We start from the raw sequence: 19,543 nt of genomic DNA, 5'->3' as shown, positions 1-19,543 counted from the left end.
GGCGTCCCCAGCCGCGACCACAGATCCGGCCCCTCAGTCCCAAACCCACCGCTGCCTCCGCCGGGCTCCTTTAGCACTGCTGCTCCGGGCGGCCCCACCCACTCCCACCCTCATTGGGCCAGCCCCACGCCCGTCACCGCCGCCCCCAGACCCACTGGTCCGTTTGCGCGCCCATCTCCAAGGGAAGACGTTAGCAACCCGAACGCAGCTACCTTCCCGAGGTCCGCTCCCTCCACCCACCTGGAATGATGCTCATTGGCTCCCGCTCCCAGCCCAGGCCGCCGGGGCCGCAGTCTCATAGNGGGCTCCTGGTGGGGCTGAGGTCCCAGAACGAGAGGCGAGCCCGCCTCGGGGAGAAGACTCCGGAAAAGGACCTTCGTTCACCTCATTCATTCGTTCTTTGCTTCATTCATTCACCACCGGGAGCCCCCTGTCCTATCCCCTAGGCCCTTAAGGTCTTCAAAGGCCTTAGAAGACGTGTGAGAACTGGAGGGGGTGGGGTGGGGATGGGGAGTCTCCAAAACAAGGGAAGGAACCTGGAAAAAATTGAAGCTAATAAATATTTAACGAAATATCTGCAGCATCTAAGTCAGCTGTAACGTGACTATTGCATAATTACATATACCAGCAAGAGCAAAGCCCAGTACTTGTTCTGACGAAAAGCGCAAATTATCAAAAGCCCTCTCCAAAATTTTTAGAGCAAAATGCAGGTATTTAAGGTTGGCGATGGATGCGTGTCAATACGTGTGAGCGGAGAAGTGGGTAAGCCTAGGAAACTTCCAGTCTGGCCAAAGAAAAAAGGGAATAAAGCAAAAAACAAGGCAGGAAATGATAAGGAAGGGTTGGTGGAATTCAGAGACGGCTCCAAGAGGCGGCTGAGCGCAGAGTCCTTCCTGGGGAAGTCAGAATCCGGGCCCGGGTCCTTTGTCCTGGTCCATCTGGTTCCCCATCCCCACCAGCCCGGGGCGGGGGGGAAGCTGCCCCTTGTGCAGATGACTTATGACTTGGCCCCATAAAGAGGTCTGCCCTTAATGCAGACTGTCAGGCTAACTGTACAAAACACACGGACGATATTCCTCTTCTGAATGTTTCAGTGTGTTCAGTGAGGGCCAAAGACTCGACTGGTCATTTCTGAACGCGGTGTGCGGTGCCTGGAGCATTCATGCACAGACAGCCTGTTAGCCACCAAGTCCGTGGTTTCCCACAATTTTTTTAGTTTTTTTTTTAACGTTTATTTATTTTTGAGAGACAGAGACAGAGCACGAGTGGAAGAGGGGTAGAGACAGAAAGACACAGAATCTGAAACAGGCTCCAGGCTCCGATGGGTCAGCAGAGAGCCCAAGGCAGGGTTCAAACTCAGGAACCGTGAGATCACGACCGGAGCTGAAATCGAGTCGGTCGCTTAACTGCCTGAACCACCCAGGCGCCCCTTCCCACAATTTTACAACAAACTCAGTGGATCATCATCATGAGAAGGCAGGAAACTCATCTGAATTGAACATCACAAGGATGCTAGTCTTAATGAGAAATCAATATCCAAGAGAATGTCCCCAAATGTATCTACCTCCAGTCCTGGTGACTCTCCCAACACTTACACCAGACGTCTTTAGCTACCTGCTGGCAATCTCTACCTGGATGCGAGGGACACAGCAAAGCAGTAAGTCTCAAAGCCCTTTTCTTCCAATTCCCACTCATCCCACCACCCAAATCTACCCTTTCCCTCCCCAACTTCCCTTTGTCTGTTAACGGAAGCAGCTTTTTTTTTTTAATATATATAGTTTATTTATTTTTGAGACAGAGCATGAGTGGGAGAGGGGCAGAAAGAGAGGAAGACACAGAATCTGAAACAGGCTCCAGGCTCTGAGCTGTCAGCACAAAGCCTGATGCGGGGCTCGAACCCATGAACCATGAGATCTGACCGGAGCTGAAGTCGGACACTCAACCAACTGAGCCACCCAGGTGCCCCATTAACGGAAGCAGCCTTGAAATGCCTGATGCCTTCCTCTCTCAGGCTCCAATATCATGTCCCTCTCTACCTCTATCATCCAGCCAGACAGGATCCTCCAGAGTCCCATGGAACTCTCGTCCAGAATCTGCCGCCATTTTGATGAGGAAAACACAGGCTTTCCACCCCAATAAACCCAGTTCTGAATCCATCTGTCATTACTAGGTGTTTACCCTTTGACCAATTCCTTAACCTCATCTTTAAAAGGGGGATATAGGGGCGCCTGGGTGGCTCAGTTGGTTAAGCGTCTGACTTCAGCTCAGGTCATGATCTCGTGGTTCATGGGTTCGAGCTCCGCATCGGGCTTTGTGCTGACAGCTAGCTCAGAGCCTGGAGCCTGCTTCAGATTCTGTATCTCCTTCTCTCTCTGACCCTCCCCTGATCACGCTCTCTCTCAGAAATAAATAAAAAACATTAAAATTTTAAAAAGAAAGGGGGGATATAAATATGGGGCGTCGGGGTGGCTCAGTTCATTGAGTGTCCAACTCTGGCTCAGGTCATGATCTCGCAGTTTGTGAGTTCGAGCCCCATGTCAGGCTTTGTGAGGATTCCATGTCTGCTTTGGATTCTGTGTCTCCTTCTCTCTCTGCCCCTCCCCTGCTCACACTCTTTGTCTCAAAACTAAATAAAAGCGGGATATAAATAGATACTTCAAAGACTCATTCACTGGATACATAACAGGATGATGTACGGGGGATGGGGGGGAAGTGGCATCATGAAATATAATAGATTAACAATTGTTTTTAATCTACAAGTTCATTACAAGTGAAAGAAATGTTTCCCTTCTTTCTCCATAGTAATTTTTGCTGATAGTCTAGGCCGCTTTACCCCCAAAAGCGAAAGTTCACTGACCATTGTTTTGCTCTGCTTAGGTCAGAAGTCCGAACTCATTCCCTCAGGGTGGTTCCGGCCCATGAACCTGTTTTGTTCTAAACATTTTTGTTCCATCTGCACAGAGCTGATACGAAGCATTTTTTTTTTATTTGAATGAATTCCAACATTTAAAAATGAAGAGCTATCCGACACCATTAACTATTAGGGAAAAGCAAATCAAACTCATAATGAGATACCACTTCACACCCATTGGGAATGAATCGAAAAGATAGACAATAGCAAAGGTTGGTGAGGACGTAGAGCAGCAGGAATGCCCGGTCATATCTGGTGGGAGTATAAAATGGGGCACACGCTCTGAAAAATCATCTGCCGCTTGCTTAAAAAGTTAAACGTAAAGGGATCCACGATTCTACCCTCAGGTATCTACCAAAAGACAGCAACAACAACAAAAATGTAAAACATAAATGGACACAAAGACTTGCACACAACTGCTCATAGCAGTGGCATTATTCACAACAGCAGAGAGAAAGAAAGAGAGAGAGAGAGGAAGAAATGAAACTCTGGCTCGAATGAAGGAAGGAAGGAAGGAAGGAAAGAAGGAAGGAAAGAAGGAAAGAAAGAAGGAAAGAAAGAAGGAAAGAAGGAAAGAAAGAAAGAGAAAGAAAGAAAGAAAGAAAGAAAGGAAGGAAGGAAGAGAGAAAAGAAGGAAGAGAGAAAGAAACAGTGTGGAGGTTCCTCAAAAAGTTAANGGGTGTTATATGGAAACCAACTTGACAATAAACTATTTGTAAAAAAATAAAAATTAAAAAAAAATTTTAAATAAAAAAAGAAAAAAGAAAAGAGAGAAAGAAAGAAGGAAGTGAAAGAAAGAAAGAAAGGAAGAAAGGAAGGAAAGGAAAAGAGAAGAGAAGAGAAAGGAAGGAAGAAAAAAGAAAAGAAAGGCATCTATCAACTGGGGAATAGATAGACAAAATGTCTACATCGTACAGTGGAGAACTACTTGTCAACAAAAAGGAACAAACTACAGACAGGTATATATGTGCAAGAACAGGGGTGAACCCCAAAAACACTACCCTCAGTGACAGAAGTCAGACACAGAGACCATATTTTGTGTGATCCCATTTATCTGAAATACCTATAAAAAGCAGAGCTATAGAGATAGAAAGTAGAATGATAGTTGCTTGGGGTGAGGGCCAGGATAGGGACAGAGAGAGAAAGAGAGAGAGAATGAGAGGGGGACAGGCAGAGGGAGAGAGGGAGACACAATCCTAAGCAGACTCCAGGCTCTGAACTGTCAGCACAGAGTCGGACGCGGGGCCCGAACTCACAAACTGCAAGGTCATGACCTGAGTGGACTGGACGCTCAACCAACTGAGGCACCCAGGGGCCTCTACATGAGAGATCTTACTGGGATGATGAAAATGTCCTAAAACTGATTCATGGTGATGATTGCACAACTTGGTAAACTTACTTAAAAAGAGAAAAAAAAAAATCACTGAATCTTAGACTGTGAATGACACAATTTCCAAAATATACCTTAATAATTAAGAGAGAGAGAGAGAGAGAGTGAGAGCTATCACATCAAAATCCAGATTTCTGGTTTCCCTTGAAAAATTGGAAGGTCTGGGGGCATCTGGGTGACTCAGTTGGTTAAGCATGTGACTCTGGCTCAGGTCATGATCTCACAGTTCGTGAGTTCAAGCCCCACGTCAGGTGAACTCAAGCCCTTCTTCAGGTGAGCACGAGCCCCACTTTTCTCTCTCTCCGCCTCTCTCTCCCTCTCATCCCTTGTGGGATTCTCTCTCCCTCTCATCCCTTGTGGGATTCTCTCTCCCTCTCTCTCTGCCCCTCAATCCCTTGTCCCCTCTCCCTCTCTCAACAAAAAGGGAAGATCTGGAAATTCAGTAATTTGGTGATGCCTTTGCTGCCACTCATTCTTAGACAAAACACATGTCCCCTCAGTGTGCCTCAATCACCACCCAGCCCTGTAGTCTCTTAGAGCCGACCTGCTTTATTCAATGACACTGTTTCTTTCTTTCTTTTTAAAAAATTTTTAATGTTTTTTATTTATTTCTGAGAGAGAGAGAGAGAGAGAGAGAGCATGAGCAGGGGAGGGGCAGAGAGTGGAGACAGAATCTGAAGCAGGCTCTAGGCTCTGAGCAGCCAGCACAGAGCCCGACGCAGGGCTTGAACCACGAACCATGAGATGATGACCTAAGCGGAAGTCAGACACTTAACCGACTGAGCCCCCCAGGTGCCCCTTTTCTTTCTTTTTTTAAAAGTAGGCTTTGTGCCCAGCACAGAGCCGAACTCATGACCCTGAAACCAAGACCTGGGCTGAGCTCACAAGTCAGATGCTTAACTGACCCAGCCACCCTCACTGCCATTCTTTGCCTAGTCTTTTTAGCCATTTATTTGAGTTTTCTGTCCCTGTTATGCCTGTTGTGGAATTTCAAGCCAGATGTCCCACAGAGATAAGAAGAAGGGTAGTAATTGTGAGTTGAAGAGCTGTTTCCCCAGGGTGCCTGCCTGACTCAGTGGAGCACTGACTCAATCTCAGGCTCCTGAGTTCAAGCCCCATATTGGGCATGAAGACCACAAGAAAAAAAAAAAGTGCAGTTTCCCTGACAATGGGAAGGACTCAGAGGTTTAGTGTCTGTAAGAAGTACAGAGAGGGGTCTCCTTTCAACAAGTTTCCTGGGAGGGCCTTGGGGCACAGACCATTGTTTTTAAATTTTTTTAAATGTTTGTTTATTTATTTTTGAGAGAGACAGAGCATGAGTGGGGGAGGGGCAGACACACACACACACACACACACACACACACACACAGAATCGGAAGCAGGCTCCAGGCTCCGAGCTGTCAGCACAGACCCTGACGTGGGGATCGAACTCTCAAGCCGTTAGATCATGGCCTGAGCCGAAAGTCTGACGTGACTGAGTCAGCCAGGCACCCTGGGGCACAGACCTTTGTAACGACCAACTCACAGCCCTCTAGGGACTATAACACCCGACCAGCCTGACAGTCAGATCATCGATCATCCGATCATCCGATCATCCGATCATCCGATCATCCGTCATTGCTCACCTGCTGTCATCTTGAATGAGCAGGAGTAATGGTTAAAACACAGGCTCCAATGAGCTGAGAAAGAGAAAAACCTTCCAAAATTTTCTTGGGTCCCTTAAGCTCTAGAGTTCTGGGGAGGAAAACACACACACACACACACACACAGACACACACACACACACAGGAACCATGAGAAGAGCTTCCTGAAATTTACTAATGTAAGACTTCTTACCAACGATGAAGGATAAGGTTAGGTCAGATTTAAGGTCATCTAGAAACATGAGGCCATGATAGTTGATGGCCCCTGCCTCCTAATGTCATAGAGCAAGTCACACCTGCAGTAAAAGCTTTTTTTTTCTTTGCAAATACTTATTGAGCGTCTTTTGTGTCTAGATTGTGCCAGGTGCTGAGGAAATGTCTATGTCAACAAAGGCATGGTCTCTACACTTAAGGAAAAAATGTCTAGCAGGAAATATAGGCAAATAGGCAGATAATTATAATTATAGATAACTGTATAATTTTAGAGCAGAGGATCTTAATCCGGAGCCCATGGAAACCTAAAGAATTTTAATTTTAGGGGTGCCTGGGTGGCTCCGTCAGTTAAGTGTCCATCCCTTGATTTTGGCTCAGGTCATCATCTCACAGTTCGTAAGATCGAGCCCTGCAGTGAGCTCTGAGCTGACAGCACAGAGCCTGCTTGGGATTCTCGCTTTCCCTCTCTCTCTCCCCAAAGAAATAAATTCGTATTTAAAAGAAAGAATTTTAACTCTATGAAATCTTTGAATCGCATGCACAATTTATTGTGTGCTTTTTTTTTTTTTTCTGGGGAGGAGATCCATAGGTCTTAACAGATTCTCAGAGAGTCCTCTGATCAAAAAAAAGTTGGGGGAATCCAACATAGTATGGTAAGTTTAGTACCACAGTTTGGGAAGGACAGCAAGAGGCAGGGACACATAAGAGGGATACTTAGCCCCAATGGTTGCAAGGGTGGTGAGGAGGGACATTCCAGAAAATCTTCTTAGAGAAAGTAATTTTGAAAATAGAATCTGAGGGGTGCCTGGGTGCCTCAGTTGGTCGAGCCTTCGACTTCGGCTCAGGTCATGAAATCATGGTTTGTGGGTTCAAGCGCCGCGTTGGGCTCTGTGCGGACAGCTCGGAGCCTGGAGCTGCTTCAGATTCTGTGTCTCTCTCTCTCTCTCAAATATAAATAAACATTAATTTAAAAAAAGAAAATATAATCTGAAGAATAAGACATTAACCAAAGAGAGGGGGGAAATCCGTTCTGAGAAACAGCCCAGAGAAGAGAGGCTGCAGGCTTTTCCAAGCACAGAAAGACGTTCAGAGTCTCCAGGAGCGAAGAGAACAAGCAAGGGGGGGGGCAGTGAAATTCTGGGACCAGCGAGGTAGGCAGGAGCCAGACTGAGCCCATAAACTCTGGGGTGGAATTCAGATTTCATCGGACTACAACACGGAACCACGGGAGTTTTCATTTGAAGAGTAACATGCCTGGGTTTGCCTTTTAGAAGATTCACTCTTCTTATAATGTAGAGGATGGATAGAAGCGGGAAGATTAGTTAAGAGACGCTGCAGCAACAAGTCCAGCTGGGAGATGCCAGTGACCTGGTCCAAGCAGCCTGGAGAGACGTGGTCAGGTTGTAGCGGTTACTCGGACAAGGATTCAGTGAGGCATTTTGTGCCAAGCCTGTTCATGAAGATATTACATGGAGCATAAACATATCTGCAGTGCCTGGCACAATGCTTAACACGTTATAAATTGATTCCCTTCCTCCTGGGTCTCCTGGCTCTTGAACTAAAAGCAATCACCCACTGATTCCTGCACACACATTTTTATAGAAGCACTTGTCTAAAATTCCTTACATGTTTTTGCTTCGATCAAGACCAGCGCCGTCCCATGGAAGTGGATGAGGAGCCACCAGCACATACCACGTAAATGAGTTTTAACCTTGTGCTTTCTCTGTCACTCTACTCTCAAAATAAATAAACTTTAAAAATTTTTTAGAAAAAGTAGAGTGAAATACCTGAAATTAATTTTTTTGCTTATTTATTTTGAAAGAGAGAGAGAGCAAAAGAGCGCAAGCAGGGGAGGGGCAGAGAGAGGGAGATGGAGAAAGAGAATCCTAAGCAGGCTCCACACTGTCAGTGCAGAGTCTGACCCACAGCTCAATCTCACAAACCGTGAGATCATGACCTGAGCCGAAATCAAGAGCTGGATGCTTAACCAACTAAGCCACCCAGGCGCCCCTGAAATTAATTTCTTTTTTAAGTAGGCTCCATGCCCAATTCGGGGCTGAAACTCCCAACCCTGAGATCAGGAGTAACATGCTCCACCGACTGAGCCAGCCAGGAGTCCCTGGAATTAATTTTAATAACGTATTAACCCAATACAGAAAGAATATTACGTTTTGACATGTCATGAGCTGAAAATCATTATGGATGTTACACATTTTTTTCCTTGTGCTAAGCGTTCAAAATCCAACGTGTGTTTCTGACATACAGCACATTTCATTTTAGACCTGCCACACTTTGAATGCTCAAGATTTACATGTGGCTGGTGGCTACCATAGAGGACAGAGCACAGGGTACAGAGCTAGACAGTCAACCCCTTGCAGGCAAGGTCAGTCTGTTCAGCTGGTATCCCCAGGAACTAGTTCCGTGCTTCATACATAACAGAAGCCCAGGAACTGTTGGATAGAAAGATGAAAGGATGGATGGATGAAAGGGTGGATGGATGGATGGATGGATGGATGGATAGAAGGATGGATGCATGGATGGATAGAAGGATGGATGGATGGATGGATGGATGGATGGATGGATGGATGGATGGTTGGATGGAAGGAAGGATGGATGAAAGGATGGATGAAAGGATGGATGGATGGATGGATGGATGGGTAGGTGGGTGGGTGGATGGATGGCTGGATGGCTGGATGGATAGAAGGATGGATGGATGGATGGATGGATGGATGGATGGATGGATGGATGGATGAATGGATGGATGGGTGGGTGGGAGGATGGATGGATGAGGAGATCCCTCCCAGCTCTCCAGATGTCATTTTAGCCAAACCCAAAAAGATGAACAGGATCGCAGCAGTTAAGGATGGTGGGCTAGGGGCACCTGCGTGGCTCTGTCAGTCGGGCATCCAACTTCAGCTCAGGTCATGATCTCACGGTTTGTGAGTTCAAGCCCCGCGTTGGGCTCTGTGCTGACAGCTCAGAGCCTGGAGCCTGCTTCAGATTCTGTGTCTCCCTCTCTCTGCCCCTCTCCTGGTAGTGCTCTTTCTCTTTCTTAAAAAATAAACAAACATTAAAAATTTTATTTATTTATAGAGACAGAGTGCGCGGGGGAGGGGCAGAGAGAGGGAGACACAAAATCCAAAGCAGGCTCCAGGCTCTGAGCTGTCAGCACAGAGCCCGACACGGGGCTTCAACCACAAACCATGAGATCATGACCTGAGCCAAAGTCAGACGCTTAACCAACTGAGCCACCCAGGCGCCCCATAAACATTTAAAAAATTTTTTTTGAAAAGGATGGTGGTCTGGGTACAAGGGACCAAAACCTAGGCAAGGAAAAGTGATACCAGAGACAGTGGGACATTTGACATTTGACTAGAATATGTACTGCACGCAGCAGAAAAGACTGTGGGAAGTGGTCCTAGAGTTTCCCTAAAGCTGACACCATACCCTATACGTCTCGGGATCCCCAAGCATCCAGAGTAATTGCCAATCAGTAAATATTTAAGGAACAAATGGACAGAAAAGTAAGAGAAAGAGGTAGCAGAAAAAGATGAGAAGAGAAAGGAAAATGCTAGCACCATGGTTAACAATTGCTGGGGTTCATGTGGGCAAGAAACAAGCCACAGGAAGTGTTACTCAAGAATCTAGGTTGTCATCATCCTGGCGGTGCGTCCCCGGAGGTAAACTGTTGGAGAAACCCAGAGTCAGGTCAGTGGTTCGAAGTGAAAGCAAGATTGTTGGTCTGAGGGCATCTGCTGGTCCCTGGTAGATTGGAGCTGGTGGGAGCCTGGAGAAGCACGTGATGATGCAGAGGGCCCCAGTTTGAAATCAAGCCTGACTGTTGTCATACGATGTGGCATTATTGACCAGTCAGGTCCAGTCAGGCTGCTATGAAAGAATTCCATGTAATTGATGGTTTATAAACAACAGAAATTCATTTCTCACAGTTCTGGGGGCTGGAAGTTCAAGATCAAGATGGTGTCATCAGGGTCAGTGTCTGGTGAGGACTTCTTCCTGGTTTGTAGACACCCATCTCCCGGCTGTGTGTTCACATGATTGGAAGGGCAAGGGAGGTCTCTGGAATCTTTTTAATAAGGGCATGAGACCTACTCACCTCCCAAAGGCTCACTTCGTATCATCTTAGGGGCTACGATTTCAACATACGAATTTGGTGGTGGTGGCGACATAAACATTCATTCCGTTGCCTTACTGGTCTCTCTGCTTCTGCAAATATTCAAAACACTCCATAATAGAACACCAAAAATCATTTTTTAAAGATTTTTAAGATTTTTTAAAAAGATGAGTGGGAGAGAGGTAGAGAGAGAGGGAGAGAGAGAATCCCAGGCAGGCTCCACAATGTCAGCGCCGAGCTGGGGGAGGGGCTTGAACTCAACAAACTGTGAGATCATGACCTGAGCCAAAATCAAGAGTCGGATGTTTAACCCACTGAGCCACTCCGGCGCCTCAAAGATTGTGGTTTTTTTTTTTTTTAAGTAATCTCTACACCCAACATGGGGCTCAAACTCATGACCGCGAGATCAAGAGGTGCATCCCTCACCGACTGAGCCAGCCAGGTGCCCCCCCCCCCCACAAAATCATTTGTGTTGGTAGGATTTCTACTGAGAAGGCTGGGTTTTAGAGAAAAGGAAATGAGATCCCAGAGAAAATAAGAAATTCTTTCGCATTACGCTCACAACCCCACGCAATGGGGTCTCAATCTACTCGCGGGAACTCATCTCCTGCCCCTTCAACACAATCACTAATGGCCTCGCCTCTTCCCCACCTGCCTTGCCTCTTTCTGGCCATCTTCTCGCCTTTGCTCATGCTGTTTCCTATTGGAAGGCGCCTTCTCTACTCATCCACCTGGCCAGGTTCCTCCCCGCTCCATTCCCCCCCCATCTAAGTCTGAGCAAACTCACCTCCTTCCTCCCTAAAGCTTCACTCAATACTCTGGCCAAAATATTGAGTTCCTCTTGTACTTAAACCCACTTTGTTTCCACCCGGTCTCCCTCCAAATGGACCGATGACTCACATGTAATCAATAGCAAATATCGGTTCACCCTGTGATACCAAACCCTGCCTCTGTTACTTGTACACTCCCATCTCGTCCCTGTCCTGGTGACTCGGCAAGCTGGATTAATCCTGATTCCTCGAACATACCCCCAGGCTTTGCCACCACCCGGATCTGGTCACCATACTTCCTCTCCAGATCCACACCTACTGAAATTCTACTTGTGCTTGGAGGCTGGTCTCATGCATCCCCTCCTCGAAGAGGCCCCACCTCTGCTTCCATCTCTCCTCCAGCCCAACGAAATGTGATTCTGTTTTTCTTTTAATTTCTAGAAGGTTTAAACTCTGAAACAGGTTGGGCAGGAAAAAATTACCGAATGCTTTGAGAATCTCGTGGAAACTATGGACACTCTCCCTTCGCCTGAGGGCACATGTGTACACACACAACGTCACAGTTAATTTTTTTTTTAATATTTTTTATTTATTTCTAGGAGAGAGAGAGAGAGACAGCGTGAGGAGGGGAGGGTCAGAGAGAGAGGGAGTCACAACCTCTGAAACAGGCTCTAGGCTCGGAGCTGGCAGCCAGCACAGAGCCCGACGTGGGGCTCAAACCCATGAACCGCGAGATCGTGACCTAAGCGAAAGTCGGATGCTTAACCAACTAAGCCACCCAGGCGCCCCACGTCACAGTTAATTTTGTGAGGGACGCTCATGGACCCAGGTTACATTCCCACCCAGGTCCTTTCCTTATAACATCGATCATAATCTTTCTGGTGCTCAGATGACCTGTAGACGAGAATATTCTTCCTTCTAGGTTATGAACATCTTAAGGGGAAAACCACACCTTGCCTGACCTTGTGTCCCCATGACACCTACTGTGATGTCACATCCATTTTTGGTGTTTGAAAGACGTTTGTGTCAGAAACTCTCCAGGATCCCGTTTGTATATGAGCAAGGATATTCTAGTCAAGTTAATTCATTTTCTTCTTTTTTAAAATTTTTTAATATTTAATAAGAAAGAGAGACAGAGTGTGGTTGGAACAGAGAGAGAGGGAGACACAGAATCTGAAGGAAGCTCAGGCTCTGAGCTGTCAGCACAGAGCCCCGCGCAGGGCTCGAACCTGCAGACTGTGAGATAGTGACCTGAGCTAAAGTGGGACACTTAACTGACTGAGCCACCCAGTCTCCCCAACTCATTTTCTTCTTCAGAGAAGTTTAGCCAAAAGTGGTTGGGATTGGGAAGCCATCGATGGGACCACCTGGCGCAGCGTGTCCCGCGGACCTTGCAGAAGCTCTCTGGCGTGAGGAACACCACTGGGGAGCTCAAGCAAAGGCACACACTCCCCCCATTTTAAAAATCAAGTTTTCATAGTTAGTTGTGCAGTGTTTCCTGCATATTAGGAAATGGTGTCTTTCGATGAGCTCATGAAAGGAGATTTCCCAATATCCTTCTATTGAGAACATCTCTAGCTCTGAGCCAACTGATAACAGCACTGTTTTCCATGGAATGCATGTGAATGTTGGTTGGCAGGTGGGCAACACAGAGGCCTTGCCCAGGAACCCAGCTTCCAGAAAGGAGCTCCAGACCCTGCGCCTGACCTTCAGCTAGGCATGTGGTAAGATACAGAGTCTCAACCTGTACAGGCAGAAGAGGCTGTAGACGCCACCCCGTCATCATTTCACAGATGACGCATGGAGTCGGAGACTCGCCCAAGTGCATGCGTCAGACAGCCGGGGCCATGATCTGCCCTAAGTCACTGGCTCACTCTCCATTCGGGGCTGTCTGTGCATCAGCATTGCTGCCCATGGCAGTCTTGTGGCATGCCTACTGTGTGCAGAGCTCCTACTCTGTGCGGAGAAAAACAGTTCAGAGCATCTCAGGCCAGGTCGTAGAATTCCAAAAATGGTGACGTGTTCGGGTGGGGGCTGGGGAGGGATGGGAAAGAACTCATGGGGCTCGTGCTCAGCTTGGACAGAAGAATGGAAAGATGGGCAAAGGGCGTCCAGATCACAGGGAGTCTGGGGGAGACTCAAATAGATGCCCATTCTTCTCCCAAAGTGTCTATGCACAAATCATAGAGACCTCCAGTTACCTTCTCTTCCCTACAACACCTGACAGCCTGGGAAAATGCCTGAAACTTTTCCCAGGTCCCCACCTGCAGCACCAGAGGCTATAAGCAGGTAATCTCCAAGTAACGTTTAGCATGGGGGTTGAACCTAGAGGCTTTAGAGTCACAGCCTGAGTTCAAACCCCAGCTCAGGAGTGACTTGACCTTAGACAAGTCACTTAGCCTCTCTGGGTCTCCGTTTCCTTCCTACACATTCCTTCCTTTCTCCATTGCCTTCCCTTCCCTTCCATCAGGTCACGATGTAGGTTCAGGGCCGCCGTGCACGAACTGGGAGCCTGGTGCCTGGCATGCCAGTGACCCCTCAGTAAATGACAGCTGTCATCATTCTGGTACTTTCTCCCTTGTCTCCCTAATCCTGGCTTCTGAGTCAGCATGAAGCTGGCCTGGAGAAAGACGAGGTGCCACCCCCCCCCCAAACATACCTGGAGTCAGGATCTATTAAAAGTTTCTGTCTTTGTAGCCACATCTTTCATTGCGGGGAGGGGGGGAAATTCGGAAGAGCTAAACTGGGAACGGAAAATTTGCATCTGACAAAAGGTATGTGCAAACACATGTTTGCAAGTGAGGTCAAGGTTTCAAAATACCCCCTCTCTGACAGATGAGTCAAGCCCCGCGCAGTGGTCGTACTATTTACCACGCATGACGGCACATTCTCCCAGCGACTGATGGAGTCGCTTGCCAGGAGCTATATTGGACAGAGTAGCTCATTGGAAAATGTGGCTGCATTGCCCAGACTGAGATCTGAACTTGCACTTCCAGGGATTTCGCCCAAAATAAGCTGAATTCCTCAGTTATAACTGTCATAGAAACACAGCCAAGGAATCTGTTTGTCAGACCAGAGCCGGCCGGTTCCTGCTGGCGAGAGTGTGGGTCCAAGGAGGGGATGTTCATGGCTGTCAGGAGGAGAGCACAGGGCACCCGGCTCGCCTGACCCCCAGAGCTTTATCATTTCTGCCAAGGACCGTTGCCGATTGATCAGTCATTCATTCTTTGCTCATGCCCTTATGATCCCCTAATAATGATGGCTGGCCCTTGTCGGGGACTTATTACGTGCCGGGCACTGTGCTCAGCATCTTATGTGTCTTATGTGCTGCCACCCTTCTAACAGCCCTAGGAGATAGGCGTTAGGGTATGATGGGGCTCACATGTTTATCTCCACTACCACTGAGATGTGTAGAGAAGATGGAAGTGTTTCATTTTGTCTGTGGCTAATCAGGCTAATCAGGCCTTCCTCCTGAGCGCACCGAGATGGGGGTGGAGTTGACTACGTGGCCTGTCCGGTTGAACCCTCTGTCTGATCCGATTATTTAAATAGTGCCTTCACACGGGGCGCCTGGCTGGCTCAGTCGGTTAAGCGTCCGACTTCGGCTCAGGTCATGATCTCACGGTTCCTGAGTTCGAGCCCCGCGTCGGGCTCTGTGCTGACAGCTCAGAGCCTGGAGCCTGTTTCGGATTCTGTGTCTCCCTCCCTCCCTCCCTGCCCCTCCCCTGCTTGCACTCTGTCTTTGTCTCTCTCAAAAATAAACAAACAATGGGGTGCCTGGGTGGCTTAGTCGGTTGAGCGTCCGACTTTCGCTTAGGTCATGATCTCGCGGTTCGTGGGTTCGAGCCCCGCGTCAGGCTCTGTGCTGACTGCCAGCTCAGAGCCTGGAGCCTGTTTCAGTCTGTGACTCCCTCTCTCTCTGACCCTCCCCTGCTCACACTGTCTCTCTCTCTCTCCTAGAAATAAGTAAAACAAAAAAAAATTAAAAAAATAAAATACACAAACGTTAAATAATTTTTTAAAAAAATAAGTAGTGCTTTCACAGGGCACCTGGCTGGCTCAGTTGGTAGAATATGCAAGTCTTGATCTTGGGGTCGTGAGTTCAAGCCCCATGATGGGGGATAGATTGTACTTAAATCTTTTTTTAATCTTAAAAAAAAAAAAGAATAGTCCTTTTAGGTAATGTTTCGTCTCCCAGACCACCACCCTCCCCGAAGCCCTGCTGTTTCTCTCTCTCTCTCTCTCTCCCCCTCCCTCATGGTGTTGGGTTATGTGAAGAAGGGTGCTGGTGTAAATGTCCTCAGGCCTCTGGGGCAATGGCCTGTACTTTCTCATCTGCTGTCTCAGCAGACATCTTTCTCCTCCTCTTGGGGTCCTGTGGGTCTGGGGTCCTGTGGGTCTGGGGTCCTGTGATCTACATATAAGAAGCACAGACTCTCCACCAAGCTTTCAACACTCTCCCCACTAGGAGCTGGATTTCTACCTTCAACTTTCTCTGATATGTTTCCAATTTGTTCCTGAAGACCCAACTACCCCTTTTAAGGCCTTTGGGGCACTGCACCCCGATCACTCCCTCTCTCTGAATTTCTGGGGTCACTGTCTCCGGCAGTTAATTCTGTCCTCCTGTGAGATCTCTCTCTGTCCTTACTGCTTCACAGAGTTGCTTATATATTGTGTTGATAGGTCATTTTGTAAGCTCCTTTGGGGGCACGGATGATGCCTTCTCTGTTGTTGAATTCCCCAGATCGAATCCAGAGTCTGGACAAGGGCTGCAGATGCTCTCAGACACAAAGGTTCCCTATCTCTAGTATGTGAGGAGCTTCTAGAAGCGGAGAAGAAAACAACCAGTCACACCGCAGAAAAACGGGCTGGAGACATGAAGGTATAATTCACAGAAAAGGAAACGAAATGGTCCCTGGATCCTGTGAAAAAATGCTCCCACTCATTCCTAACAACAATGACAACAAACTACACTGATATTCTTTCCAGCCTATCAGACTGGCCCAAACCCAAACGTTTTACAGCACACGCTCGGCAAAGGCGCAGAGAGACGGGCGCCCTCCGCAGGACTGGGGGCATCTAGTTCAGTGTGCGAGGGGGATCAGGTGCCTCAGTTTATCTGTCTTTGCTCCAGCCCGAGCGCCTGCCTGACTCACACCGGTGCCGTGCTTCAAAGTGGGTCCATCTCCCTCCCACCTGGGGCAGCAGCACAGCCCAAAGGGGTTCCAGACCTTAGACACAGTCACCTCTGTTTCAAGGTCACATAAGCGAGAGGCGCGGAGAAGCATCTCTGTGGGGCTTGCACGGTGTTTGCTTTGAGAGGGGGTGTTTGGGGCTGAGTACGGGAGGCCCGGGCTTCTTCGAGGAGTGTGTTGCTTGTGTTTGAGAAATGGGGGGGGTCCCTCTAAAGCATGGGGTCTGCAGCAGGGACCCAGGGTAGGAACCCCTTTTCCCAGATTCTAAGGAAAATTCGGCTTCAGGGTTACCATCAATGAAAAGAGCAAGGTGGAGAAAATGTGCTTGAGAATGTAAGAAAGGGTTGAGGCGCCTGGGTGGCCCAGTCGGTTGTTTCCAACTCTTGATTTCAGCTCAGGTCATGAGCTCATAGTTCATGAGTTTGAGCCCTGCACGGGGCTCTGTGCTGACAGCTAGGAGCCTGCTTGGGATGCTCTGTCTGCTCCTCTCTCACTCACACACTCCCTCTCTCTCTCAAAATAAATAAATAAAGTTAAAAAATCGAATGTAAGAAAGGGTGTATCTTTTTATAAAATTTTTTTAATGTTTTATTTATTTCTAGGAGAGAGAGAGAGACAGCATGAGCAGGGGAGGGTCAGAGAGAGAGGGAGTCACAGACTCCGGAACAGGCTCCAGGCTCTGAGCTGGCAGTCAGCACAGAGCCCGACGCGGGGCTCGAACCCACAAACCGCAAGATCATGACCTAAGCGAAAGCCGGACGCTCAACCGACTAAGCCACCCAGGCACCCCCTTTTTATAAAATTTTTAAATGTTTATTCATTTTTTAGAGAGACAGAGCATGAGCTGGGGAGGGGCAGAGAGAGAGGGAGACGCAGAATCCAAAGCAGGTTCCATCCAGGCTCTGAGCTGTCAGCACAGAGCCTGACACGGGGCTCAAATCATGAACCACAAGATCATGACCTGAGCCAAAGTCAGATGCTTAACTGACTGAGCCACTCAGGCACCCCCCAAAATCGAAGTTTTAAGAAAGGATTATCACTAAAAAAAATCTAAAGGATATAAAAAGAAATTAACCTAACACTTTGTTCAGTCTGAGACATACCCACAGAGAAAAGCTATTCCAAATGACTTGGAAGTATAGAAACTTGAGTGTACATTCCTGGGGAGGGTAACCTAAAAATGAAAAAACTGTCAAAAAAAAATTAAGGAAGGAGGGAAGGAAGGAAGGAAAGAAAGACAGAAAGAAAGAAGGAAAGAAGGAAAGAAAGAAAGAAGGAAAGAAAGAGGAAGGAAAGAAAGAAAGAAGCAAAGAAAGAGAAAGAAAAGCAAGAAAGAAAGAGAAAAAGAAAGGAAAGAAAGAAAGACAAAGGAAAGAAAGGAAATGAATCTTGATCCGCTGCCGGTGGTAGTGCTGCTGTGGTTATCCTGTTATGTGTGTGCTGTGAGAGAAAGCAAATGGGCAGGTGTGTTACATCGCCCAGAACCAGGATTTCTGGGTGGGACAAAGCAGGTACATAGTGTAAGACGGATGAGGCTAAGTTAAAGCTTTGTAATATTGATTTTGAATCAGAAGTTTCAGTAAGAATTGATGAAAATATTTCATCATTTAAAAATGCACCTGACCCCGGGGTGGCTGGGGTGGGGGTGGGGGCTCAGTCCAGCAAGCATCTGACTTTGGCTCAGGTCATGATCTCAAGGTTCAGTGACCGAGTTCGAATCCCGCATCGGGCTCAGTGCTGTGAGCACGGAGCCTGCTTCAGATCCTCTGTCTTCCTCTCTTTCTCCCCCCTCCGCCCCACCCCTGCTTGCTCTATCTTAAAATTAAAATAAAAACCTTAAAAAAATTTCAGCTCACGGGGTTGCCTGGGTGGCTTAGTCGGTTAAGCGTCCGACTTTCGCTCAGGTCATGATCTCGCGGTTCGTGGGTTCGAGCCCCGCGTCGGGCTCTGTGCTGACTGCCAGCTCAGAGCCTGGAGCCTGTTTCAGAGTCTGTGACTCCCTCTCTCTCTGACCGTCCCCTGCTCACGCTGTCTCTCTCTGTGTCTCCTAGAAATAAATAAACATTTAAAAAAAAAATTCAGCTCACCCTTGAACAATGAATGCGGGTTGAACGGTATAGATCCACTCGTATGTGGAATTTCTCGATAAATGCAGGACAGTTCTGTAAATGTATTTTCTCTCCTTTGTGATCTTCTTAACATTTTCTTCTCTCCAGTTTATTGTAAGAATGCAGCATACAATACACGGAACATACAATGTATGTGTTCACTGTCTGCTGTTAGTAAGACTTCCGGTCAAGAGTAGGCTATTAGCAGTTATCTTTTTGGGGAGTCAAAAGTTACTTGCAGATTTTCAACCGCAAGGGGGTTGGGTGTCCCCTAGCCCTCCGCATTGTTCAGAGGTCAACTGTATTTCCTGGCTCTGCCCACTTAAAAAAGCCTAGAAACAATGAGCACCCTTAGGGGCTACAAATTGTGGTAAACAAATAACTGTTTCCCATTAATGAAACCGGGGCTCCTCTGAGAAACGGAACCGTGCAGGTCAGTGGCAGGAATACACAACATGAACTTGGAAACAAAATATCCATGACTGAGCTGTAACAAAAGTTCTCAGAAGCTAGCTAGAAGGGGCTGGGAGGTGCTATTTAATTTATCAGGCATAGTGATAAAAATAACAATAAATTGAAACATGGTAGATAGGTTTAAATATGTGAGTTCATCATGGTTAAAACAGTAACAACAAGGGGCGCCTGGGTGGCTTAGTCGGTTAAGCGTCCGACTTTCGCTTAGGTCATGATCTCGCGGTTTGTGGGTTCGAGCCCCACGTCGGGCTCTGTGCTGACTGCCAGCTCAGAGCCTGGAGCCTGTTTCAGTGACTCCCTCTCTCTCTGACCCTCCCCTGCTCGCGCTGTCTCTCTCTCTCTCCTAGAAATAAATAAAAATATTAAAAAAAAATAAAACAGTAACAACAAAAAGTGAATTCATCAGTTGACTGTGAAGAAACTAAGCAAGCAATGTCATGATTTTGGAAACCGATGAAGAGTGATTTTTTAAAAAAAAAATCAGGTGTTTGGCTTGCCTTTCCTTATATGAAGTGGACCTTGGGGAATAGCTTTCTCTACAGAAGCACTGCAGTGAAAAAATGACAGAGGAATGATAGACTTGAAATTGGCATTGCTTTATAACCCCTGGAAATACTGGATCTAGGCAACATCAGTAGTTGCTAAGTCACAAGAAGAAAAGAAACCGAACTTTTGTCTCCTGGTGGAACTATATAACCCAACATAAT

At 47.3% G+C, this 19,543-nt stretch overlaps 1 protein-coding gene across 1 annotated transcript in view; it reads right to left on the bottom strand.

The window, feature by feature from the left end:
- Nucleotides 1–284, bottom strand: part of MYH10 (myosin heavy chain 10) — a 121,568-nt gene extending 121,284 nt beyond the window's left edge. The window contains exon 1 of the mRNA XM_077746906.1: nt 241–284. The gene's annotated coding sequence lies outside the window, so the exon portion shown is untranslated. The remainder of the gene's footprint in view (nt 1–240) is intronic.
- Nucleotides 285–19,543: the final 19,259 nt, after the last annotated feature.

This window comes from Crocuta crocuta, unplaced genomic scaffold (assembly GCF_008692635.1).
Source record: "Crocuta crocuta isolate KB4526 unplaced genomic scaffold, BGI_CrCroc_1.0 scaffold139, whole genome shotgun sequence".
NCBI classification, from domain to species: domain Eukaryota; kingdom Metazoa; phylum Chordata; class Mammalia; order Carnivora; family Hyaenidae; genus Crocuta; species Crocuta crocuta.
This window is presented reverse-complemented; position numbering and strand designations above follow the sequence as displayed.